General features: G+C 43.1%; 1 protein-coding gene across 2 annotated transcripts in view; it reads left to right on the top strand.

Moving 5' to 3' along the window:
• Positions 1–27,261, top strand: part of MTHFD1L (methylenetetrahydrofolate dehydrogenase (NADP+ dependent) 1 like) — a 562,387-nt gene that overhangs the window by 214,013 nt on the left and 321,113 nt on the right. The window lies entirely within an intron of this gene.

Raw genomic sequence — 27,261 nt, 5'->3', positions numbered from 1 at the left:
CCGAATCAGTCTTTTTCTTCCCAAGGTGGTTTCTTCGTTCCACCTCAATGAAAATATTGTTGCCTTTGCTGTGTGCGCGGCCCTGAACGTTCTAAGGAATTTCCTTGCATTCCCTGGATGTGGTCTGGGCGGTCAAGATCTATCTGTCCGCAACGGAGTCTGTTCGACCGTCTGATTCTATTTGTTCCTCCTGAGGGTCCTCGGAGGGGATCGGCCAGCCTCCACGGCGACCATTTCTGACTGGATCAGTCAAACGATTGTTCTGGCCTAATCCATTTGAGGTCTGATTCCTCCTTTTCCGGTAAAGGCCCATTCTACTCAGGCAGTTAGTGCCTCTTGGGCTTTTCGCCATCGGTCTTTTGTGGCTCAGGTGTGCAAGGGGATGACTTAGTCGTCCATGCATACTTTCACAATGTTTTACAAACTTGATGTTTTGGTATCTTTGGATGCTTCCTTTTGCCGCATAGTTTTGACTGCGTCGGTTGTTTTTAGGGGACATTATTTTTACTGTCCCTCCTTCTTAGGGTGTTTTTGTTATTCTGGGTTTGTTTCCAGTTTTTTCCTGTGGGCTCAGGTTGTTACTGGCCTGGCTGTTTGCGTTACCTTCTAGTTGGTTGTGTTTTCCCACCCCTCATACCTGCACGGCTTTGGGACGTCCCATTAGTGAAGGCTAATAGCATCGGGCGGCGACTGTCAGAGGACGTAAGAGAAAATAGAATTTTTGTAAGAACTTACCGTAAAATTCTTCTCTCTGAGTCCTCTCACAGTCGCCACCCCACCCCTCTGGTTTTGGATCTGGGGATTGTTGCTTTCCTGTACTGCTTGCTACAAACTGAGGTAATATCAGATTGGGTTCAGGATAATGGCTGAGGGATGGCCCCCTAGTGGCATGCCAAGGTATAAGTTTTTTGTATTAACCTGATAATCCATTATCTGCCTAGCCTTGCTCCTGCAGAGGGCGCCATTACCCATTAGTGAAGGCTAATACCATCGGGCGACGACTGTCAGGACTCAGAGAAAATAATTTTACGGTAAGTTCTTACAAATATTTTATTTTTGGCACGAGGCCTCGCAACCCCTAACCTACAAACATATTCTATTGCTTCTCAACTGGCCCGTGCCCATTGGTGGTTCTACCCTGAAACTAATAATGCCGCTACAGCCTTTGAAGCTGCTATTCTTCCTTCAAATCCCTAAAAAATCTGATCCTTTGTCAAGCCACGAGGGGCAGGGACAATACAGATATTCTATCTGACACTGCGAATATTTAGACTTTGAAAATTGTCACCATCTGATACAGCCCCTGTAGAGTACCATAATGCTCTTTTATAAGATAACCCTAGTTTGAGAGAATTCTTTCAAAGAACAGAGGGGTGTTCTACTTTAGACGTGGTGTGAAGCTGGTTTCCCATCTGTTTTTGGAGAATACCTTTTGCTCCTTTGCGAATTTCCGTACACTTTAACCGTCCCTCCACAGCTTAGTTTCAATGTCTCCAATTGCAGCATAAAGCTGTGGTGCAATTTGGTTTACACAATATTCCTATACAGCCCGAAATGCCTTTTTGATGACCCCCGCAACTCTAAGCTGATTTCTACAGGTTACTACACTCTAAAACGGATAGGCTTAGTAGCACGGAAGTTAGATGGCGTTCAGATATACCGGAACTTAGAGGTTTGGCAGGAAATTCTCCCTCAAAGTCCCCATGGTTATCTCCTCTAGGAATAAAGTTATCAAATTTTTAAACCAGTCCTAGTAAACTCCAGGTCTCCTCTTTCAGCAAAATGGATTGCCCTCTGCTGCCTGCTCCATGTGCTCTTCAGCTAATGGAACATTTTATCATATCGTATGGGAATGTCCCCTGGCTAGAGCTTTCTGGTCACAGGTAACCACTTTTTTAACAGTTCAATTACCCAATACTAAATATGTGTACTCTTAAGGTGCCTTTTGGATACATTGATGATGAATCTTTAAAATAATAGTAGGAAAAGTCAGGAGTTTTTATGTGTGTACCCAGCGCTGCCTAACCATAAGGCTACATTCACACCTGAGCGTAGCGTTTTTCGCGCGTTTTTTACCGCGATTTTACCGCGATTTTTGCGGCGTTTTTTACCGCGATTTTACCGCGATTTTTACCGCGATTTTTGTGCAGGCGTTTTTAGATTGAATAGAGATCAATGGAAAACGCCTGTAATCTGCCCAAAAAGAAGCTCATGTACTTTTTTGAGCGTTGGGCGTTTTGTATACAGTGTCAAAACGCTCAGATGTGAACAGGGGCCATTGAAATGAATAGGATTTGTCTTGTTGGGCGTTTTGAGAGCTGATCCTAGAGCAGAAAAACGCCCCAAAACGCCTAGATGTGAACGGAGCCTAAAGTGCTTATTATGTATCTCTCCATTATTTGTGTAGAAACAAAATATTTAAATCGCAATAAAGAATACTTGTAAAAAATTAAAAGAGAAGTGTAGTCAGTGCAAAAAACACGTGCATGAAAAAAATAAGTCCTTCAAAGTGCTAGTTATCTTTTTTTCTTCCAGTGCCAGTAAACACCAACAAGTGCCAAGTGCAATTTGTGCTCCCATCCTTCTGTGTCCTTACTCACTGACCAGTGATGGGTTAAATGCCTTTGTTTCAAACATCATACTCCAGTGGCAAAGAATGTTTTTTTTTTCTTTTGTGACTGACAGGTAGGTCAAAGAACCTCATATGAGTGTAGGGAGATAGAACCATGAGAAAACCATAGTGTTCTGTTTTTATTAAAAAAAAACATATAAAAACCAATTGCCTACTTTCAAAAATCTCCTCTTGCATGTGAGCATGTAATGACACCGTTCTGGAAATAAAGTTGTGGTTTGCATTCCAGAGCAGACGTGACTTCAATTTGTAAGGGTTTGTAAGTGCGCAATTGGCTTTTGTTTTTTAATACTAAATATGGAATTACACTATAGATTTCTCCTGGTTCTATCTCACTACACTTATGAGGTTCTTTGACCTACCTGCTGGAATCCCAATAGAAAGAAAAAAACATTGTGTTAAACACAGGCGTTTAACCCATCACTAGTCGGTGAGTAAGGGCACATAAGGAGGGGGGGGAGCACAACAACACTGGTTGGAACATAGGGACGCTGGAAGAATAAGCTAACCAGCGCGTTAAAGGACTATTGTTCATGCACATTGTTTGCACTGATTGTGCTTTATCTTCTCATTTCTTACAAGTATTGGGATTTAAATATTATGTTTCTGCACAAATAATGAATCAAGATGCATATTAGGCACTTTATGGTTAGACAGCGCTGGGTACACATTAAACTATCTGAGAGGAATATACACCTTATATCCCAGCAGCAGTCTTGTCAATGCATTCCACATGCTACATAGTGCAGGGATCACAATATTTTACTACGTTCTGTTCTACGCTGAAAAATCTTTAACTATATAGTGGAATTCTCAGAAGTTCCCTACCATAGCTTTTTGGCTTACCCTCGTTAACAGGCACTCCTGATGTATAAATGGATGTTTAGCACCCTCCTAGGTAGGTGCTAGGAAAACCATAGGGGAGGCCCTGTCTGCTTATCAGGGGGGCCTGGTTGTTCAGCTAGGCTGTCGTGTGTTCTCCTGATGTGCCTGTTGAGTTTGGGGAGTCTCCCCACTATGTCCAATGAGGGATCTTATTGGACAGTGGAGGAAACCTCACCAATCGCACACCAGGGCTTGTATCTCTGCCAGAGGGCAGATTCTGCCACAATGCATCCTGGGATGGGGTATAAGTCTGAGGGAAGCACATGACAGAGTGTCTTTGGCGGGAAGCAGAGTCCCAGGAGGAGGGTGACGGCTGTCTCTCCTCCTGTCAGCGTAAGGAAAGAGTCTTGGGCAGCAGGCCTAGAGGACAGAAGGTTGAGCTTAACTGCAGAGAGAGGGATCCAGTGCGCTGTGGACAGAGTGGAGCTGCTGGGCAGAGGTTTCCAGGAAAGCAGTGTTGTTAGTACTTGAAACTGCCCAGGGGTCTGCCTAGGACAGGGGACCACTCGAGAAGATCAGATGGATCCGGGAACCAGCTAACCAGTAGAGAAGGCTTAGAAAGGGGGTGCCAGAGTCTAAGCCCTGAAGAGAAGTGTGTGAGAGAGGGTGCTGGTGCGGGCCCTGAAGCGTACAAGTGTTCAGCAGTGCAGCAGTGATACAGTAGCTACCTCAGCAAGGAGTGCCAAAGGGAGCTTTAAAAGGACTTTGAGTCACAAGGAGGTGATCGGAAGTCAGTTCAGCGTTAACAGGCAGCAGGCCAGCGTTAACCAGCATCAAGTCAGCGTCAACAGGCATTTTTTAGTTATCCCCAGCAAACTGTGCAGTCGAGCCAGGAGTATCCTACTCATCCCTTCTCCTATCCAAGTTACTAAATAAATCTAAAAACACAAATATACTGGACTGATCATTGTCTGTGCTCACACTTGGAGAAAATGCTTAAATGTGCTGCTGTTAGCGGTAACCCAGGTGGACCCACATCCAGCACAATGGCTGGGAAATCTGCTACAGACGTATGAAGCCAGAGATTGCCTTCGTAAATTCCATAAACTTTGGGACTCATGGGTGAGTTCAGGTTGCACTGTACTGCCTACTCCTTTTTTTTTTTTTTCTTTCCCTTAACCACTGCATTTGTATGCACTGTTGTATAGACTATACATTTTTAAGTTTGTGGCTGAATTTGAGTTGCATAACTGTTCCTTCAATGCCCAATCGAAGTGTAATGAATTAATAGACATACAGTATATTCTACGCAGTGATATTTTAGCACGGTTTGCTCAATTTTAATTTTTTATTTATTCTTTACTTTGTAATGGCATATTTTGTGTACAGAGTGTGGGCTGACCAGAGATAGGGACCTATTGTGATTCCTTTTTTTAGTTTTTTTTTTTTTCTTTCCCTTGACCACTGCATTTGTATGCACTGTTGTATAGACTATATACATTTTTAAGTTTGTGGCTGAATTTGAGTTGCGTAACTGTTCCTTCAATGCCCAATCGAAGTGTAATGAATTAATAGACATACAGTATATTCTACGCAGTGATATTTTAGCACTGTTTGCTCAATTTTCATTTTTTATTTATTTATTTTTTACTTTGTAATGGCATATTTTGTGTACATTAGTTACCCTTAAAAAAAAAAAATTAATAAAAATAAATACTATATAAAATGTTTGTTCTAAACATGAGGGATTGATGGGAAATCCTTTATGCTAATTATGGGATCAACCATGAGGTAAACTACATAGCTTTTCTAAAGGGACGCTTAGTTTAACAAATTTTAAAATCACTAGTTTAACATGTGAAGTCTTAAATGATGCTCCTACTTTTCCACGTAAAGTAGAACATTAGACATTATCTTTAATTCAGCTGTCTGCTTTACCCTTCCCTTTTTTATAAGTTGCATGAAAAGGAGTGTATTTCGCTATTAAAGATACAGTGTAGCGGTAAATGAAAACATTCCAGGCATAGCACACATTTCTGTTTTTTCTTTTGCAAGTAACGTTGAACTGTAGGCCCCTTGTATAGAATTTTCTTTTTTTTTTTCTTTCATACCTATGAATGTAAATTGCTGACACTGTTGTGACAGTCTTTCTTCATTGAAAGAAAGCTTTACTCACTCCGTGACCTGTTACTACTGCACGCATTTTTTTTTCCCAGCATGCTTTTAGGAAAATTGCACATGGTAAACTGTTTAAACATCTGTTCATTTTTTTTTATTTGTTAGAATCTCTTATCAGGGACATCTGCCCTTCTCTGCCATGGAATTTCTTGTTCTACAGTTTTATTGAAAAGAAAGATCAACAGATAGCATAAAAAATAGTACACATTAAGAATACCATTGTATTCACCCCCCTGTCGGAACACAATATCTCAGCGGGGGAGATCGCTCTACGAACAGGTTGGTAGTACAGCGGGTCCTCCCACACTCTGCAGTTTTTTTTTCGTTCAACTCGGCGGGTTTAATGAAAAAAATGAATAGTATGTACTAGACTAACTTTCAACACCCTTTTATCCGCCTAATACATCACTACCCTTAACATCTACTATATTTCCCAACACTTATCTAAAAACTCAGTGTTGAGGGCCTGCCTCCAGGGAAATTTATTGAAATATAATAGTCTTGCTTGGAAACCTTAATTTTGACCTTGAGACCCCTGTCCTCAGATCAACAACAATCTTGCCATAAGCTTAAAAGTGCAAAAAGGAGAAGGGGGGAAGTGCAGAACTTCCCCTTTTGGGTGAAATTCCGCTTTGAGAGGAAAACGTTTTTCCAATCTACTGTAAGCTCGTAGATCACGTTAATTAACCTTAATTGTTTCCATTAACGGTTACCTGAGTGTGGCTACCTCGCAGGTATTTGGCTTGCCTTCCTACACATGGTACAATCTGCAGCCTAATAACACAACTCAGCTGGCGGAAGTTTATTCTCCAAAAATAATAGCCAAAGAAGGGCGCACCAATTTAGCGCATTACCAAACATAGATTGTTTCAAAGCTAAAAACGTTGATGGCTGTACTCACAAGCAGTGTATGTAGGCATATCTTGGCAAAGACGGATGTGTGTGGTTGTGTGTGTATAGGGGTTGCGAGGAGAGGTAGTTGCACATTTCAGCTCTGAAGAAGGTTCTCTCTTGAAATGCGTTAGCCAGCTTTCATGCTGCTGAGTCTTCTCGCACTACTGGCTCTTCATATTGGACCTGGGGGTGGCTTTTCGCATCTGTTTTTGCTATATGCCTATGTACCCTGCTTGTATGTGAGTATAATCATTGACTTTTTATCTTTGCATAAAATAAATTTTTGGTAACGTGCTAGGTCAGTGCGCCCTTTCTTTTGATATTATTTTTCAGTTCTAAGGATACCCATTGTCCTGAGGAGGGCAGCAAGGCTGTTGCAGTGTAATAAGGAGTCTGTACCATACATCTCCAGGCCTTCCATGCAAGTGCAGGAGCATAACTTTGCGAAAAGTTTAATTCTCACCTGTTTCACAAAGCCTTCTATTCCCACTAGTGCAGAGCTTGAGAGCTTACATTTTTAAAACTTCTCAGCTCTTGGGAGATTTGTTACCTGGTAGACTATGGCCTTCACTCACCTGGGATCAGACTATATAAGACTCTGTAGTTTTGTGGGGCTTTTCTGTCTTTGTATCTAAATCCAAGTGAACGGTTTCAATTTAAGCTTTTCTCTAAATTTTGCTTTAGTGCATAAGCGTGAATGCGGTGATAAAGTGACCCTAAATGGTGTCCTTATTCACCAAAAATAATCCATACACAACCTCTACTTCATGGCCCTGTAATCTGTTTTTTGATTACATTAATTCCAGCTGTGCTTTTCTGCTTCCTTGTAACATCTTCCATTAGCTCCTTTCCCCCTCCCTCACTTCTATTTATTTGGAAAGTGCAGTTCACTGCTACTGTATATGCATGCTACATATTCAGTAGTCTATAGTAACCATCTTGGGGGCAAGTAAGAGAGAGTGGCTATGTTCCTGCATATATTGGGACCATGGAGAACAAATGTAGCTACCCTGTAGAGCAGGTATGTCAAACTCAACTTCAAAGAGGGCCGCATCAGCGTTATGATTGGCCTCAAAGGGCCGGTTGTATCTGTAATACTAGATGTCCCCCCCCCCCCCACCCTCCCTTACATCAAAGTACACCCCTTACCTTGTGTTGCTTGGGGGCAGAGCTGGGAAGCAGTAAGTGCAGGGTCATGAGGCAGTCCAAAGGAGGGCTGGCACTCTCCTGCAGCTCTAGGAGAGGTGCGAGGGCCACATGAAAATGGCATTGAGGGCCGGATTCGGCCCACGGGCCTTGTGTTTGACACATGTGCTGTAGAGGGAAGTCAGATCACAGCCGCAAAATAAAGGAATTTGGAGAATTGGAGGAGGCTTAGAGCAATTTTGATTACCCAAGTTAAAGTGGTTCTAAAGCCTCAAGGTTTTTTTCCCCTTTTTTTTTCCCCTATAAATTATAGTAAAAACCCTTCTGTGCCGCAGGAACAAAAAACACACAGATTTGATATCACTTTAACAATGAACACTTTATGAGATTTTTTTTAAAGTAAGGGTTTAGTGCCACCTATAATAGAATATAATGGGTGTAACCTTTAATAGAATCTATTATTGGCAACGAATACCGCTGTTGCCTAACCTTAGCCCCTTGTGGACCGCCCACCGTACATTTACTGCAGCAGGGTGGCTGCTCTGTGCCAGATCACGTACCTAGTATGTGATCTGACACGTCTGGGGCGTACGTGTCCGCTGCCGGCGACCCGCTCCCGCTGTGTTTACACACAGCTGGAGCCCAGCGGTGGCTACCGCACACTGTCTGCCGACACCCACCAGTTTCACAGGACACAGGGAGAACGACAATCTGTCTATGTAAACAAGGCAGATTGTCGTCCTGTCAGGAAGAAAGGCATTGATTCTGTGTTTCTGCAAAGCAGGAACATAGATCTTTGCCTTCCCCCTATTCAAAGCACCTCCCCCACAGTGAAAAAGCACAGTCAAGGCACAGTTAACCTTTTCATTGCCCTTGATGTTAAACACTTCCCAGCCAGTGTCATTAGTACAGTGACAGTGCATATTTTTTTTAGTGCATATTTTTTTAGCGCATATTTTTTTAGCACTGATCACTGTATTGGTGTCACCGGTCCCCAAAAAGTGTCAGGTGTCCGATTTGTCTGCTGCAATATTGCAGTCCCGCTAGGAGTCGCTGATCACCGCCATTATTAAACAATAAAAATACAAAAATATATAAATGGAAATATCCTATGTTTTGTAGACACTACAACTGGGATTTTTGTTACCAAAAATATGTAGCTGAATACATATTGGCCTAAATTATATGTAGCTGAATACATATTGGCCTAAATTAATGAAGAAATTAGATTTTTTTTTTTTTTTTTTTTTTTATTGGATATGTTTTATAGCAGAACATAAACAATATTTGTTGGCCTTTTTTGTTTATAGCACACAAAAATAGCACACAAAAAACCTTTTTTGTGAGGAAAAAAGACTAAGCTTTTATTTGGGTACAAGTTTGCATGACCACATTGTCAGCTAAAGTAATGCAGTGACGTATTGCAAAAAATGGCCTGGTCACACATTCCACTTTCCCTGCTTTTCTACTGTACATGTTTCTATTTTCCTACTCTATTATTCTTTATAAATATATATATATATCTTTTTATATTCTAACTAATGAAATGTCATATCTGTGCTGATATTAGACTAAAACGAATCCAGTAATCAGTCCATGTTACAGTGCTTGTCTGGCTAAGCTCCAGACCTTTTTATACATTTTTTTTTATTTCTGCACCCACTTCACTAAACATTATTGTAGGAAGCCTCCCACACTTGCGGACTTCCTACACATGAGAGTTCTTCTTTCCTGTTTTCACTGAGTTTGTCTCCAACGTAACAGTGCTGCACCACATTTATCACTTGTACAGCGTGTCTCTACCCAGTATAAGAAAAATATCTTAAAATGCGTAGCGTTGAATAACTGGACCATATTGCAGTATCTTCAGCCTCTTTGGAACTGCAAACCTACTAGAAACCTGTAATGTTTTAAAACCAATAACCAACTACATTCAAGTCTTATTTGTTTTTATAGTCAATGTCTGAAATGATCATTTTCGTGCCAGCCAGAGGGGGTTTGAAGATTTACTCTTGTGTGATGGCTCTTCAACAGTCACATGATTGTAGTTGGGGCCCTTTCAGATCTATGGGATTACAAAATGGTGTGGGTGCCAATGTGCCTAGGGGATGAGACAGCATGAAGGAACTTTGTAGGTGCATGCCATCACCTACAAATTCTATTCTTCATACTGGGCCTTTCTGTGCAGGTTAGGCTTTGGTTTCCTCACCAGAACCCATTGACAGGTTATTGTTGCTGAAAACTGATTTTGGTTTTATGATGTGAATAAACATAACAGACCAAATGTGAATTTTGATCAACTATTTTTATACAGCACTTTTTAAAGTGGAATACACTGTATGCAGGACTGCTCATCAACAATGTTTGGGGGCCTAGGACTGATGTATGCATTTCTTTGTGTTCACAATCCTAGTAATGCTGGGTCAGGTAACCACCATAATATGTGTAGCAGACTTTCCTTTTAAGTAATTTAAAAGAACAAAACAAACAAAAATTGGATTTTTACCTGACCGAAAATTTTTTTTCTCTGATGTTCAGTGACAGACACAGTTCCATATCTTCTTTGACACTTGGGTTACGCTGCTCTCCATAGGAGTAGGATTAGGCGGTAACAAAACTTGACTTTGCCCCTAGAGCAGTCCTAGGGGATATACTTCCCACTCTCTGCTGTAGGACTTCAGTTTGTAACAAGCAGTGTCATAATACATAACCCAACTCAACAAGGGGGGGTGGGCGCTGTGTCTGTGAACATCAGAGAAAAGGATTTTACGGTAAACCAAAAATCCAGTTTTCTCTTTCGTTCATTGATTGACACAGCTCCATATCATCTTTGACCTTTGGGACATCCCAATGCAGTGTCAACATGAGGGGTGGGAAAAACGCAGCAATGTACATAATTCCCAAAAAGAGCTAAACATAGCCGACTAGGTAAACCAGGAGCTCAACCAGGAACCACTGGAGCTCCCCAACCAGAAAGAATACACCATTAAGAGGCAGCCTCTGCAACAGCAGCCTGCAAAACTTTGCGGCTTAATGCGGCATCCGCAGATGCGAGTACATTCACCTTGTAAAACTTGGTGAATGTATGCACAGATGTCCATGTGGCTGCCTTGCACGCCTGAACCACTGATGCTTGATGACGGAAGGCCCACGAGGCCCTTAATGGAAAAGGCCTGCACCACCGTCTGCCTGATCATCTGGAAATGGTCGCAGCAGGCATGGCCTGCCCCCTACGAGATCCATTCCTATAGACAAACAATCAGATTTTCGAATCGACGCAGTCGCCGCCAGGTACACCCTGATTGCCCGAACCACATCCAAGGAATGCAAAGCAATTTCTTTAGGATATTTCGGCTTAGGACACAAGGAAGGAAACGCAATGTCTTCATTCAAGTGAAAACCCGAGACGCCCTAAGGAAGGAACGACTGACTGGAACGTAGCACCACTTTGTCCCTGTGAACCACCAGGTAAGGTGACCGACAGGACAACGCCACATTTCCGACACCCTGCATGCAGAAGTAATAGCCACCAAAAAGGCTACCTTTGACAGAGTAAGCAGAGTAAGTTCACAAATATTTTCAAAAGGCAGTTTTTGAAGAACGGACGGTACCAAATTGAGGTCCCAGGGAGATACCAGAGACCTTACCATGGGAGCCAAGTGCCGAACCCCCTGGACGAAAGTGTGAACCAAAGAATTTGCAGCCAACTGCTGTTGGAAAAATATCATTATGACCAGGACTATGCATCCTCGCAAGGTGTTTCATTCGCCGGCCAGTTCCCGTCCAGTGGGGCTATGTCGTGGCCAACCTAGTGCCAAGCTAATAGTTGGGTGGCACTCACTGGCCAGACTGAGAAGACGTAAAGGATCTAGGATATCCAGTGCGTCGCCCAGTCCGGCAGTTGATGGTAGTTCTCACAGGAACAAAAATTGATAAATTAATAAAAAATTATGTCTAAAAAGGAAAAAATGCCAGAACCGCAGATCTCAGCAGGGAACTAGGTTCTTTCTCCTGACTAGGCAGAAAAAACTCAAGTCCTTAAGCAGGAAGTGGGAAGTATACCCCTAGGACTGCCCTAGGGGCGTAGTCAAGTTTTGTTTCCATCTAGTCCTACTCCTATGGAGAGCAGCATATCCCAAGGGTCAAAGAAGATATGGAGCTGTGTCCGTCAATGAACAAAAGAGAAATGGTGGTTTTGTGTGGAGTTTAAGGGTACTAAGCAGTATAAAGAAAACATGATTTTTGCCCATGCAAGGTAATTGGATAGGTTCACTTTAAAGCTAATGCTCCCAAAAAACATACTCGCTCACATTCCCTTCTCTCCCTCACCACTCTGCTACCAAAAATTATGTAAATGCCAGTTACATCTAGTTATGGAAGAACATGTGACCCACATAATGTGACATCGCTGTTGTTGGTGATTGGTCCAGTCTGGTCACAAGAGGGTGGGTACTCATTTTGCTCTGTGCAACTTCCAACTGGAAATCGGAGCTTACACAGGACAGTTTTTTTCTTGCTCCCTTGCAATTAGATGTAGAGGTGAGAACTGTTAAAAGCATAGCAAGTATTTTCCACTTGGTATCTGTGCAATAAAGTAAACCTGTTGCTAAGTCCAGGTTCACGTTAAGCTGGTTTAATCATTCTCACTGCCTAGATCTATTTATTTTATTTTTTCTGTTGTCCGAAGATTCTCCTTTTGAAGCCTGTTTTTATAACAATAGCAAAAGACAATGTTTGTTAAAGGTCTCCAACAGATTAACTCAGTAAAACCATTCCATAATATATACAGTATATTTTTTGGAATTTTTGCTTGGCCTGTTGTGTCCATTTTTTCTTTTCTGGTGGTTGTAGGTAGATTTTTTTTTTTTTTTTTCTAGGCCTAGCTTATAAAATTAATGAATGCTCCATAGTTTTTGATAGCGGATCATTTATTGTGGTAGTAAAATCAGTCAAAAAAAAAGTGGCCTGTGTGGAGTTAAGTCATAATGTACTAGAATGTACCACATTGTGGTGTAACCGATTCTGCAGAGCCCAAAGCTTTTATCTTTGTCCGGTTTTCCTTCTGGGTTTCTTCGGTCACTTGAATGGCTGGGCCGTGATGACGTCACCCCAATGCAAGTGCAGAGAGTCATGTCATTGGTAATGCACGCCGAAATGCACTTGTGCGGCTCAGTGTACATTACAGCTGACAGTCAGGGGAAGCATTTATGACAGAAGAGACAGCTACGCTATCTTCTGTCATAAAAGCCCTACCTGTCAGGAATTAAAAGTGGGTTTACAACCACTTTAAGATCCATTAGCAAACTTTTCGTTGTAAATCTGTATGCATGCTTTCATAAGGCAGGTTTGGATTATAAATGTAGAAATATATACTTTTAAAGTTTTTCACTGTTTCTCCTTGACATTTATACTCCTACTTTATTCTCTATTCGCGGACAGGTCTCCTTGTTTATATTCTTTCGATACTACATTTATGAAATAAAGGAGAATGAGCACTTAATGGGTCTTTTTTCAAAATGTCTTTTATTAGCATTGTTTTTCATGCTATTCTATAATAGCCATTGTACCAAACATATGGAATTTATTTGCAAGGTATAAATGGTGATTTTTATCTTGAACAAGTATGGTCTAGGATGGATAATATTACATATACAAGGCAAGTCACTGAAAGTTCACAGTACAGAACCACTTTAAGCAGCAAATGCAACGATTTAAGTAGTAAAAATTTTTAAGTTTTTCTCAATGATTCTGAAAGCATTTAAATTCTAATAGCACATACAGTAGGTAAGCGATTCATTATGGCCTTAGGATCACCAGTTGGTTGAGGATCTGCTGAATAAAATTGTTGCTGTTTGGGTTGTTTTTTAGCCTTAAATACAATCTGACAGGAGCAATATGTTAGAAGTTTGCCTTGGATTCTAATAAGTCATATCCCATACTGCTAAGAGTAATCCTACTCATTAAAAGGATATCCATACTGAAAAATACAGTGGATTTATTTCTCCTTCCTTTTTGGATTGCTGTTTGCAATTGCAGTACTTTATAAATTAATGTAGAACAAGCTGTGCAAAGTGATGTCAGCAGGGCTGCTCTGCATACCGGTTTCAGCTAAGGAACTAATTATAAGGAGCAAAATGTCAGCTGAAAACCCTTCTATTCCCCCAGTAAAGGTTTTATTTAGGACACTCTTTTGGGTACCCATATTAGGCAAAGATCTTTTAATTTTACATAATTTTCAGATATTGGGTCAGTGGCTATAAAGTATTTTACACCATGGAAGTTTTTATCTTTTAATTTCATAGAACACTGAAACACTTTTTTGTACACTGATTAACACAGTGGTTCTAAAGGGTTCCCCCCCCCCCCCCCCCCCAGAATAAGGTGTTTTTAGCCTATAGTGTTAGGCTATTTTCTCTATTTTTTGAATGTTCTTAAATGCTCATGGTTAAATGCTCAGACTTTTATTTTTTTTTTTTTACCGAGAGTTGAATGTCAGAGAATTTTGTATTCACTCGGCAAAAGACCACAAAAAGGAACTGACCTTTCATACATATTCCAAACATTATAGGTATTATTTGTGGCGATCGCATTAATGCTAACATTTTTTATAAATAGATTGCTAAGTGGCTATATAAGCAGACTAGTGAGAGAGGCCAACAAGAGACCTATGGACAATTTTGAAGTAGTTACAGGCCTTAATGGTGACTGTTTTTTGGGTGCTTAATTAGTCACGGCTTAATTTAGAAGTGGAAAAGGAAACCTCTTAACTATAACTCACATGATATCTCGCACAGTGTGCCAGAAAGACTGAAGGTAACAGAAAGAAGGTTCTTTGGTATGAGGAGATCAAAATGAAACCTTTTGGCCATACACGCTGCTTGGCGCAAGACAATTTCTGCATAGTGACCTAAACCAAATGTTCTCAATATTAAGTATGGTGATGGCAGCCTCATACTGTGAGGATGTTTATATGTGTTTCAGGAGTAGAGATGATGGCAAAAGCGTACAGAAGGCTCAATAATAGAAAGCACAAACCACGAGCAGGACTGTAGGCAGAGTGGGCTGGCTAGTACTTGTAGTGCACCACCACAGAGATCAGAAGGGCAGCAAGGATGATGGAGCAGGTTAGAGCAGGCCAAGAAGTAACACCTTGTCTGATAACACAGCAGGGTAAGGCAGAGGTGTACTCAAGACAAGCTGGATCACACTCGTAGATCAGAATCCAAAACTGCACTGAAATAGAGAGCAAGGTCAGAGCAAACTGGGTCAAGCAAGAGCACACCAGGTAGTGTCCAATGTCATGAGCGCTGGGGGTGTGTGAAACGGGCTTTAAACCAGGGATCCTCAAACTATGGTCCTCCAGCTGTTGTGGAACTACACATCCCGTGAGGCATTGTAAAGCTCTGACAGTCAGACATGACTAGGCATGATGGGAATTGTAGTTCCTGAACAACTGAAAACGTTTTCACCTTAATGCAAACAATGTGTTAAGGTAAACCGTTTTAGGTAACACTTTAAGGGCAGTGCAAGTCCTGGTACTGACTGCATCAGGCCCTAGAAAGCAAAGGGGTAAAATGAATACCAGGAAATCCTGAGTGGCAACCTGATGCATCGGCAAGAAGCCTGAGCCTTTGGATAGCTGTCTTCCAGCAAGACATTTCCCTCAAACGTAAAGCCAAAACTACACAAAAAAATCCTGGAATGACTTGAGTCTAGATCTGAACCTAATTGGAAATTTGTGGCTGGACTTGAAAAAATTGGCCACATGCAGTCCTAATGCAACTTTACAAAGCTAGGGCAGTTTTTCAAAGAGAAATGGGGAAAATATTGCAGTCTAAATGTATAAAGCTGAGATCTTTCCCTGAAGACTCAAGACTAGAATTGCTGTCAAAAGTATAAACCTTTCTCTGACACCAAGATTTATGCTGGCAGAAGCAGTGACATGTAAACAGTTTATTTAGGCTTTCACACTGTCGGCTTTCTTGTGGAAGTTACAGCCATCTGATCTCTGCCACCTATACTTAGTTCATTGAAAAAAAACAAAATGCTACATTCCTTTTGAAAACAATTAGAAGCATTTTTTTTTCTTTTTCAAAGTTTTGAGTTTTCAAAAAAGAACAAGTGTACAAGAGACGCTTACAATAACATCCATAGCTTGTTGTACAATACAAAAGTGTGCATGGTCACATATCCATGACAGGGTAATAGCATGAACATGAATAAGGCAGAATGGTGCATTATCAGGGTATAGAAGCTATAGTGGAGGAGTAGCTGCCTCTTTTCCCTGAGCACCCCAAATTGGATTAATCTGTGACGGGGGGGGGGGGTTGAGACCACAAGTCCCCTAGCAGGATCTAAAGCGAAGCTTGGTACCCTGTATATAGAGCAGGAGGCATCATATGATTCGAGAACAGTCACGATGCGTCTGTGGTACCATGCTAAGGTGTGTTGATAAAATCTATAATTGGGAATTCTAGGACGAACATTTATAGAGGGAGTTGTAGGATTGGTTTAAAATATGAGCGCGGGTCAGAGAAAACCAAAGCGGGGAGGAAAGGGAAGAAAATAGGTAGAATAGGGAAGAAAAGTAGAAGAGAAGGGGAGTACCGAGGATAGATCGACCTCATGCATGATATAAAAACATGTCCGTGTGGAGGCTTTTACCAGAAGAGGAATACCAATTCATTGAAACCTGGTGGAAGTCCCTGGGTAATCCAAGGTCTCCAATACACTATTTCAAATTTCCTTAAAATATTGTTGTCCAGAGCTTCTATCTTGGCGTGTAAGGGTACGGTTCATCCGTTGTTTGGTTTTCAGAAAACTCAAGGAGTTTGATTTCCACGCCTTAGCTATTGTCTGTTTCGCAGGTGTGAAGAGCTGAGTGAGAAGCTTAAATTGTTTACGTGTAAGAGTATCCGGCTTCGGGTTGAGAAGCGCTGTGTCAGGATCCGGTGAGAGGTGAGTATCGAACATCGTAGAGGCAAGAGAGAAAATCTCGGACCAAAAGGTGCTGACAATCGGACATTTCCACCAGATATGAAAGTGTGTGCCCATCTCAGAACAGCCGCGGAAGCAGAGTGCTGAATGATTGGGTACAAATTTGGTGATTCTGGCAAGGGACTAAGTACCAACATGTTAGTACCTTGTAGGAGGCTTCTACCACCATGATATTGGAGGAGGATTTAGTAGTAGACAAAATGTAAGACCATTCTGCTCTGTCGAGGGGAGCGTCCCAAATCGGCCTCCCATTTAGCCACAGACACAGGTGGCCCAGCTTCAGGTTTGATGAGAATTTGTGTATAAATGGACCAAATCAGGCCTCTAGTATGTGGGTCTTTGAAACATTTGGGTGAGATGGTTAAGTATAGTGCCCCTAGTCAGGTGTATGGAATAAAAGTTTTTGATTTGTAGATAGTGAAAGATTTTGGTAGGAGGCGAATGGATTGACTTGCATAAGTTTGAAAATGTTAGGAGATCCAATGACAAGACTCTGTGGTATAGACGGATAAGACCAATGGTGGACCAGTTACGTAACGAAATTGGGGATTTCCAAGCTGAGTAACAGTCTGGGTTTTTGAGAAATGAAAGGAGAGGGGTGTGAGGATTGAAGGCTGTAGGTGGTTTTTATGCTATCCCATATCTAGAGAGAACGTCTAGTAATTGGGTTAGTTATGTTTTTCTGAGTTTTGGGGTGCAGCCATAAAAGATTAGAGACCCAAAGAGGATCATTCTCTACTGATTCTTTCACTACCTATAGTGGGATCTCCTTGGTGGTGTGAAATTTGGTCAATTGTGCAATTTGTGCCACTTTATAATAGGAGGCGAAATTGGGAAAGGATAGTTAGACCAGTTGGTGTCATCAGTATGAGGTTTGGGAAGCATACATATAGTTTCAGTAAGTGTCTAGACCGAATGTATGGCCCTTAAGAAGGGAGTTAAAGGAGTCGGTCGGTTAAGAGAGGGGATAAGGTATCCGAAAATGATTGGTAGTAAAGCGCTGAAAAGCCGTCAAGCCCAGGTCTTTTGTTTTGGTTTCAGGGCTTTGATAGCTTTTGTTACTTCGTCAGCCGTATTGGGGGCTTCCATCCACTCAAGCAGAGTTGGTGGAAAGGGTGGCAGTGCGAAGTGAGAAGTTATCGGCTGCATTGACATCTGTCCCTTTCAGATGCGTAGAGTGTCTCCAGTTGGGACCTGAATTTTTTAAGAATCCCAACAGGATTGGTGGAGTAGGTGTCTTTAGCTACTTTAAGTCAGATAGGTTTAGAGGAGTGGTTGAGCGATTTAAGGAACTGTGCCATTGGGTTGCCCGGTTTATTGGATTTGGTATAAAAATTTTGGCGAGCTTTCCGTAGGGTTTTATCTGCCGTTTTCCGTAAGAAATGGATCTAATTCTAGCCTAGCTCTGTCAGTTATTTTTCTGGGTTGTGGAAGGGTCATTTTGGAATGCAGTGTACTGGAGAGGAAACACGAGCGCCATCTGAGTAGTACATCAAGTGATTTAGTAACGAGGTATACAGGTACTCGCAATTAAATGAGATATGGCACTGTGGATCATATTCCCCTGTGGGAAGGGATTCATCAGGATGGCATCGGCTGGAAAGGATGTAACTGATGGCTGTCAGCACTTTCAGTGGTCAGCGATGAGTCCGATAAGCCTGTATGTTAATGAATAACCATCATCTGCAATCCGTATTAGGCAAAACTCGCGCTCCTCAATCTTGTCCAATACACATGAAAGTAATCCCCCTCCACAGAGAACCCCCGATCAGGAAAATCTCAGGCAGACCTCAGAGGAAGAAAGGACTCCAAATGGTGTAATGCGTAAAGGAAGTTTATTGAAGAAACAGCAAAACTACTCGCATGTCAGTAGATGAATATCTGCATGTAAACAAACAAACAAGATGGCCGCGGCATATGCGTGCTTGCGTTGACGTGGGTGTGACTGACTCGTTTCGTCATCAGTGACGTTATCAAAGTCGTAGCCCACGTCCGCAAGCACGCCATAAATGAGCACAAAACCGGAAATGACTTGCCCGGAGTTAATAGGGTGCATCCCGAAAGTTACCAGTGAAAGCTTGCGCTCCACCATGTAAACCTGAAATAGGGAACAATGCCAGCAATGTCGATACCGCTGGATGGGGAGAAACTGAGAAAAAAGCCATCCAACGCTGCAGACTCAAGCCGGCAATTGTTGTCCCACAAACATCCTATATTTAGTGAGTATAATAAAAACCACACAATTTATAGAACTCAAATCAATATCATATGATCACATGTTAAATGAATAGCATAAACGTAGAGAAATGACAATACCTATAACAAAGAAATATAAATCAAAATGTGTAAACACAGATGTGTTTTAATACCACACATTTCTTTGTTAATTTTATTATGGGCGAGCTGGGTAATTTTACAGTGGAAATATATACAACTCACCACAGTGAGCATTAGGGGCACATAACATGGGTTATAAACCACTCATGAACACATGAGTGAACATTAACTACTTGCCGACCGCTGCACGACTATCTACGTCGGCGGTCAGCCCCTCACAGGCAAAATGACGTAGATCTACGTCGCTCACCTGTGAGGCTCTAGGGGGCGAGCGCGTGCCCGCCCCCGCTCGCTCCCTAACATCTCCGCGTGTGTGACCGGCGGACCCGATGTCCGCCGGTCACTCGCGATCGTCGGTTGGAGAGGGAGAAAGGCAGGCGGCTGATGTAAACAAAGCCGCCTGCCATTCTCCCCTGTGTAATGACAGATCATACGGTTCAGCTATGCAGGATCGTATTTCTGTTACACAAAAAGCTACGCCCCTTTACAGTTAGACACATGCCCCTAGGGACACAATTAACCCCTCCTTCTCAATAAAGTTAACCCCTTCCCTGCCAGTGTCATTTTACAGTAACAGTGCATATTTATAGCACTGATTACTGTAGTAATGTCACTGGTAATCCCAAAAGTGCCAAAAATGGCAGTCAAGGGTCCGATCTGTCCACCGCAATGTCGCAGTCCCACAAAAAAAATCGCAGATCGCCGCCATTACTCGTTAAAAAGAAAAAAAAAACAAAAATGACAATCTTTCCCTTAGTTAGTAAACGCAATAACTTTTGCGCAAACCAATCAAAATACGCTTATTGCGATTTTTTTTTTATTTCTTTTTTTTTTTTTTTTTTACCAAACCTATGTAGCAGAAAACAAATTGGCCTAAAATGTTAAATTTAGATTTTTGAATTTTTTTTTTTTTGGGGGGGGGGGGGAATTTTATATAAAAAGTGAAAAATATTTTTTCAAAATTTACGTTATTTTTTTGCTTATAGCGCAAAAAGTAAAAATCGCACAGGTTATCAAATACCACCAAAAGAAAGCTCTGTGGGGAAAAAAAGGACGTCAATTTCGTTTAGGTACAGCGTCGCACGACCGCGCAATTGTCAGTTAAAGTCACGCAGTGCCGAATCGCAAAATGGGGCCTGGTCAGGAAGGGGGTAAAATCTTCCGGGGCTTACGTGGTTAAATACAATAATAACTTACTGGTCCAATTGAATAGGACCAAGCAAATGAAATCCCAAAACTAAAAATATAAAACCAAGTAATTAGGAACAGAACTAATAATGTCCTAAAAGCAATAATACAGCAAGTATTGCAGTGGTTTTCTTATGGCATTCCAAATAGTCCTGGGAGACAGATTGCTTGGGAAATCCCCGCCTGATGTTGCCAAGATGCTCATTTACCCTCACCTGCATGGTCCTAATGGTCTGACCCACGTATTGAAGGCCACACGGGCATTCAAGGAGGTACACCACATTCTTTGTGGCGCAGGTGATGAATGACTCAATAGGGTAGGAGCGATGTGTGGTGTTGGACTGGAAAGAGAAAACCTTCCTGGTCTTAACATTATTATCCCTACACACTGCACATTTTCTACAGGGGAAAAAACCTTTCACATCAGAAAAAAAGGTGGGTTTAGTAGGTATATCAACGATATTGGGAGCCACCCGTAACCTCAAGGAACACCGCGATACACCACTGATGGTTTTTCCCCGATAATTGGAGCCAGAACCTTATAGTTTTTAAGCACTTTCCAGTGCCTGGGAAAAATGTTTTTGATGTCCCTATATTGATGAGTTTAGGAGGTGACAAAGGAAGTACCAAAAGTTTTATTTTCCTGAGAGTAACCCTTCACCAACATTTCTGACCTATTCATACATGCCCCATCCTTAATTACAATATCCAGTTTGGCCGAAGAATAACCCTTAACAAACCTTTCCCTCAAGGTTTGGGCCTGTTGATAATAGTTTATTAGAGTACGTAGAAATTGTACGCATGTGGGGGACTGACTTTTGGGGACCGACTGTAACCAGGAAGGATGGTGGCAACTGTCAGAACTGATAAAACCATTCCGATCAGTAGCTTTAAAGTATGTTGTAGTGATCAAAAAGTTATCTTTGATCAGAATATTAAGGTCTAGAAAATGAATATTCTCCTTACTAGCCTCGTGCTAAAGGCGAATTCCAAATATGTCGGTCCCCAAAAGTCAGTTTATTAGAGTACGTAGAAATTGTATGCATGTGGGGGACTATTATCAACAGGCCCAAACCTTGAGGGAAAGGTTTGTTGATAAGGGTTATTCTTCGGCCAAACTGGATATCCTAATACCCTTCCTAATATACAAAATTTAATCTCATTTAATGTCTTAATTTTTAAAATGTCATAAAACAGGTCCTTGGCCTTATTCTAGCCACTTCTGGACCAGAAGATTTTCCCCCTTAATGACCAGGCCATATTTTGCGATTTGGCACTGCGTTACTTTAACAGACAAGTGCGCGGTTGTGCGACGCTGTACCCAAATAAAATTGATGTCTTTTTTTCTCTCCCCCCCCCCCACAAATGGAGCTTTCTTTTGGTGCTATTTGATCACCTGTGCAGTTATTTTTTTTTTTTTTTCTTTGCTATAAACAAAGCGAAAATTCTGAAAAAAAAAAAAATTTCACTTTCTGCTATAGAACATTCGCCAAATTTTTTTTTTTTTAAAAATCAACATTTTTTAACATTTTAGTTCAATTTGTATTCTGCTACATATTTTTGGTAAAAAAAATCGCAATAAGCGGATTTTGATTGGTTTGCGCAAAAGTTATTGCGTCTACTACCTACGGGAAAGATTTGTAATTTTTATTGTGTTTTTATTTTTTAACAAGCAATAGTGGCGATCTGCGATTTTTAGCGGGACTGCAACATTGCGGCAGACAGATCGGACCCCTAACTGACATTTTTGACACTTTTGGGGGGACCAGTGACATATTACTACAGTAATCAGTGCTAGAAATATGCACTGTTACTGTAATAATGACACTGGCAGGGAAGGGGTTAACATTGTGGGTGATGGATTAAATGTGAGCCTAGGGGAGTGATTATAACTGTGGGGGGGGGGGGCGTGGTTTGTGAAATGATCATAGAGATCTGTGATCCTATATAGAAGGATCACAGGGGCTCTGTGATCATTCCAGGGAGAAGAACGGTCAGCTGTGTTTACAACAGCTGACTATCCTCTCTCAGCGGGGAATGATCGCGGGTGTCATGCGGCAATCGGAGCTGCCTGCCCCGTGCATCGCCTTCCCCGCTGCCGCGTGGGGACGTGAGCGCACCGCCACTGGCTGGCTCGCCCCCTAGCTGCAGGCGCGTGACCGACGTAAGTCTACGTCGGTTTGCGCATGAGGTCCGCACTGCCACAGTAAAAAGGCGGCGGGCGGTCCGAAAGAGGCTAGACTTGGCCTGATGTTTTTCACTCCATTTCCCTTTAAAACTTCAAAAATATTTTTCAGAAAAACAATATGTATAATGTGACAGTTAAGTTGTTCATACACTTTACTTTTAAAACTATAAAGGCTTCAGGTTCAGTCCTGCTTTAAGCCCTGTTTGGGGTGGGGGGGGGGGGGGGATGTCGCATGCACGCTATTATAAGGGAAGTACTAGGCAGACAAATTTTCAGCTTTCAGCACTCACACTTTGATAATTACTCAGTCATGCGACGCTGTACCCAATAATTTTTTTTTTTTTTTACACAAATAGAGCTTTCTTTTGGTGGTATTTAACCACTTCAATACCGGCACTTTTCCCCCTTCCCGCCCAGGCCAATTTATAGCTTTTAGCGCTGTTGCATTTTGAATGACAATTGCGCGCTCATGCAACACTGTACCTAAACCAAATTTGTCATTTTTTTTCCCCACAAATAGAGCTTTCTTTTGGTGGTATTTGATTACCGCAAGGATTTTTCTTTTTTGCTAAACAAATAAAAAAAGACCGAAAAGTTTGAAAAAAAAAAAAAATACGATTTTTTGTTATAAAATTGTTTTTTTCCTGCACTGATGAGGCCGCACTGATGGGGTGGCACTAATATGCGGCACTGATAGGCACCACTGATGAGGAGGGCACTGGCGGGCTCTGAGCCCTGATGGTCATCCCAGGGTCATGGGTGGGCATCCCTGGTGGTTCTAGTGGCACCTCCCCAAGGGTCTGCACTGGTAATCAATGCTCTGATGGGGAGGGCACTGGTGGGCAGCTGTGATGGGGAGGGCACTGGTGGGCTCTGAGCCCTGATGGGCATCCCTGGGGTCATGGGTGGGCATCCCTGGTGGTTCTAGTGGCACCTCCACAAGGGTCTGCACTGGTAATCAATGCTCTGATTCCCCTCTGGATCCCAGCCATCCATAGATGCACTGTCGGCAGTCCTTAAATCCTTTGTGTCCCGGGTGGAGGTGGCCTTTGAGAGGCGAAGTGCCAAAAAAACGCCCTACTCCTGCCTCAACTGATGGGTCAGATTCTGATTCAGCCACCGCAGACGTGGGTCTCCCTGCCGGGTCTACTACCTCGCACCCTGTCTCCTCTGATAGTGAGGATGACACCTCCCTCCACCACCTCGCAAGAAAAGGCACTGGTTGTATCCGTGTATGAGACCCTAAAAATGGAGGACGCAACTGCGAAAGAGGCGCAGGTTACGTTTTGACACTCACAAGTAATCCAGAGCGGTAAAGGTTTTTCCCTTTCCCGCATATTTTGACAACATGGTCAAAAAAGAGTGGGACCGCTCTAAGCGTCCACCTGGGGTGCCTTAGCAGATTGCTAGGTGCTACCCCTTTGAAGAGTCTATTAAAAGTGGACTGTGCCACCTACGGTGGCCCCTCTGATCTCCAGACTGAATAAAGCTACCATGATTCCAGTGGAGGTTTCCCCGTCCTTTAAGGATCTGGCGGATAGAAAGGCAGAGTCTGTGGCCCGCAATATGTACTCCCTGGTGGGGTCTGCGCTAAGGCCGGTGTTTACTGTTGCCCTTGTATCACAAACCTTGACTGAATGGGCTAAGTTACTACGCCGTGACCTGGAGGGGGAACAACTCCCCCCTGCCTTTGCGGAGCTGGCGGACCAGTTGGTTCAGGGGCTACAATTTCTTTGCGATGCCACGCTGGATGTGGCTCCACTATGGTCCCGGCTGTTGGTTTCGGCGGTGGTCCTCTGGCGTATACTTTGGCTAAAATGCTGGTCTGTGGATCAGACCTCAAAGAAGGCCTTGGTTGATCTACCTTTTCAAGGTGATCGCCTGCTTGGGGCTACCCTTGATGACATTATTTAAGGTATTACAGGGGGTAAGAGTACCTTTCTCCCACTGACTAACAAGGGTAAGGACCCTCGTCACAGAATGGGGTCCCTCCTTTTCAGCACAGTTTTTTTTTTTTTGTCCCTCAGGGTCACTTGATAAGGGATCAAAGTCCTTCAAGGCCCCTTTGGGTGGCTCCAAGCGACCGTGGTCTGGCAAACAGAAATCGGGTTTCTCTAGACCTGCGGAAAGACCCCCTTCGGCCTGAAGATGCGCCCTCACCCGTATCTGGGGTGGGGGGGACATCTTTGCTGGTTTCCTGACCTGTGGCTATCCCGGATACAAAACAAGTGGGTTCACGAGGTCATATGGTCCGGTTACAAGATTGAGTTTTGATCTGTTCCTCCGGTAAGGTTCTTCCCTTCCAATGTGGGACTGTCCCCGGATCGCTTACAGGCTCTCTTTGGGACGATATAGGACCGTTTACAACAAGGAGTAATAGTTCCGGTTCCTTATTCGGAACGCTTTCGGGGGTTTTACTCAAACCTATTTACGGTTCCCAGGAAGGAAGGCAAGGTGCGTCCCATTCTGCACCTAAATGCACTGAATTGCTTTGTGTGAGTTCAAAAATTCAAGATGGAATCCGTTCGCACGGGGGTGGCTTCCCTACATCGGGGATTTCCTGGCCTCCACCGCATCACAATATGTGCAGGACACGAACGATTTCTGCGTTTTGCCATGGGAGAGGATCACTATCAGTTTGTGGCATTATCCTTTGGTCTGGCCTCTGTGCCTCGGGTCTTCACAAAGGTGTTGGCTCTGGTCTTGGCGTGTTGCGGTAGCAGGGGATATCGGTCCTGCGTTACCTGGACGATCTGCTTCTCCTTGCAGAGTCTAACACGGTGCTGGTGACACACTTAGAGGTCACCATGAGAAATCTGGAGGAGTTCAGGTAGATTCTGAACCTTCAGAAGTCATCCCTGGTCCCTTCCATAAAACGGGATTATCTGGGCCTTACTTTTGACTCGTCCTTAGCCAGGGTGTTTCTTCCTTGGGAACAAACTTCAAAAACTCCCGACTGCGATTCAGCTATTGCTGTCCAGCAAATGGTCGTCCCTTCAGACTTTTATGAGAGTTCTGGGGTTGATGGTGTCCTTCGAGGTGGTCCCTTTCGCTCAATTCCACAGAATCCTCCAGAAGGAAATTTTTCTCAAATGGAACAAAGATCCGAATTCTCTGGGCAACCAGATCCAGCTGAGCCAGGTGACCAGGGGGTCCCTGATATGGTGGCTTCGGTCCCCGACGCTCAAACTAGGAAAATCCTTCCTCTCCATATATTGAACAGTGATCACCATGTATGCAAGTCTGTCTGGGTGGGGGGGGGGAGGGGTTGTTCTCGGCAAGCTTTCTGCTCAAGGGGTCTGGTCCCTGGAATAATCCAGGTTACCGATCGATGTTCAAGAGCTGAGTGATCAGATTTTGCCTGTTCCACTGGAAGGAGTACCTTTAGCGCTGTCCAGTGCGCATACAATTGGACAATGCCACGGTCAGGTTTCGGCCTTGGCAATTTTCTTCCAAAGGCCGCTAGCCACCCATTCCCTAGTTCGTAATTTTATCCAGGGGGTGCGACACTTGGCACCTCCGGTTCGACCTCCGTTGCCACCTTGGGGACCTTAATTTGGTGCAGTCGTTTCTCCAGAAACCTCCATTTGAAAATATTCGGGAGATTCCCCTGCTTACCTTATCCCAGAAGGTGGCCTTTTTGCTGGCTATTACTTCTGCGTGCAGGGTGTCGGAACTGGCGGCGTTGTCCTGTCGTTATCCCTTTCCGGTGGTTCACAGAGATAAAGTGGTTCTTCGTCCAGATCTGTCCTTCCTTCTGAAGGTGGTTTCCAGTTTCCAATTAAATGAAGACATTGTGCTACCCTCCTTGTGTCCTAAGCCTAAACATCCTAAGGAATTTGCACTGCATACTTTGAATGTGGTTTGAGCAACCAGGGTGTACTTGGCGACTACTGAGTCTTTTTCAAAAATCAGATTTGTTCTTTGTACTCATGGATGGACCAAAGAAAGGGCTGCCTGCATCTGCTGTGGCTATTTCCAGATGGATCAGACAGTTGTGCAGGCTTATTCAATTAAGGGTCAGGTTCCACCTTTCCCTGTTAGGCCCCTTTAACACAGGCGGACCGTTCAGATTCGCCTGTCCGTTTTTTTGGCGGATCTGAACGGTCCCCCCATGCATTCCTATGGGGCATCGGATGGCAGCGGAGACATGTCCGCTGACATCCGACCCGATCCTGTCCGTCAAATCTGGACGGATGGCAACCCTATTTTCCATTCGTCCAGCGAATCGGATCGGATGAGAACGGACCGACCCGCTGAGAAAAACGGAATCCGTCCGACGGACGTATAGTGTGAAAGGGGCCTAAAGGCGCATTCTACTCGGGCGCTTAGTGCTTCCTGGGCCTTTCACTATCGGGCATCTGTGGTTCAGGTTTGCAAGGCGGCTACCTGGTCGTCTATTCATACCTTCACAAAGTTTTATAAGGTGGATGTGCTGGTATCTGCAGGCTGCCATTTTTAAGGGTGTTTTAGTCTCCCTTGAGGGTGTTCAATGTTTTTTCAAGGGGGTCTCATCTTGTTCTGATGAGCTCCATGTTGCCTGGCTGGCTATGGTTCACCTTTGGGGGAATTGTTTTCTGCTGTTCCCACCCCTCATGTTTTATGGCACTTGAAGTTCATTGACAGACGCAGTATCTGCCCCTCTATTTTGAGTTGGGTTGGTATTGCTTTCTCTGACACTACTTTGTTACAAAACTGACATCCTATAGCAGAGAGAGGGATTATACCTCCTGGGACTGCCCATAGGAGTAGCCAGAACTTTTTTTCTGCCTAGTGTCCTACTCCTGTAGGGGGCAGTATAACTATACTGTTAAGATGAACAGAGACTGCGTCCATCAATGGACTTCAGAGAAAAGGATTTTACGGTAAGACAAAA

The sequence above is a fragment of the Pelophylax lessonae genome (assembly GCF_965119305.1).
Source record: "Pelophylax lessonae genome assembly, chromosome: 3".
NCBI lineage: Eukaryota > Metazoa > Chordata > Amphibia > Anura > Ranidae > Pelophylax > Pelophylax lessonae.
The sequence above is the reverse complement of the archived record's forward strand: the minus strand, read 5'-3'. Positions and strand labels throughout refer to the sequence as shown.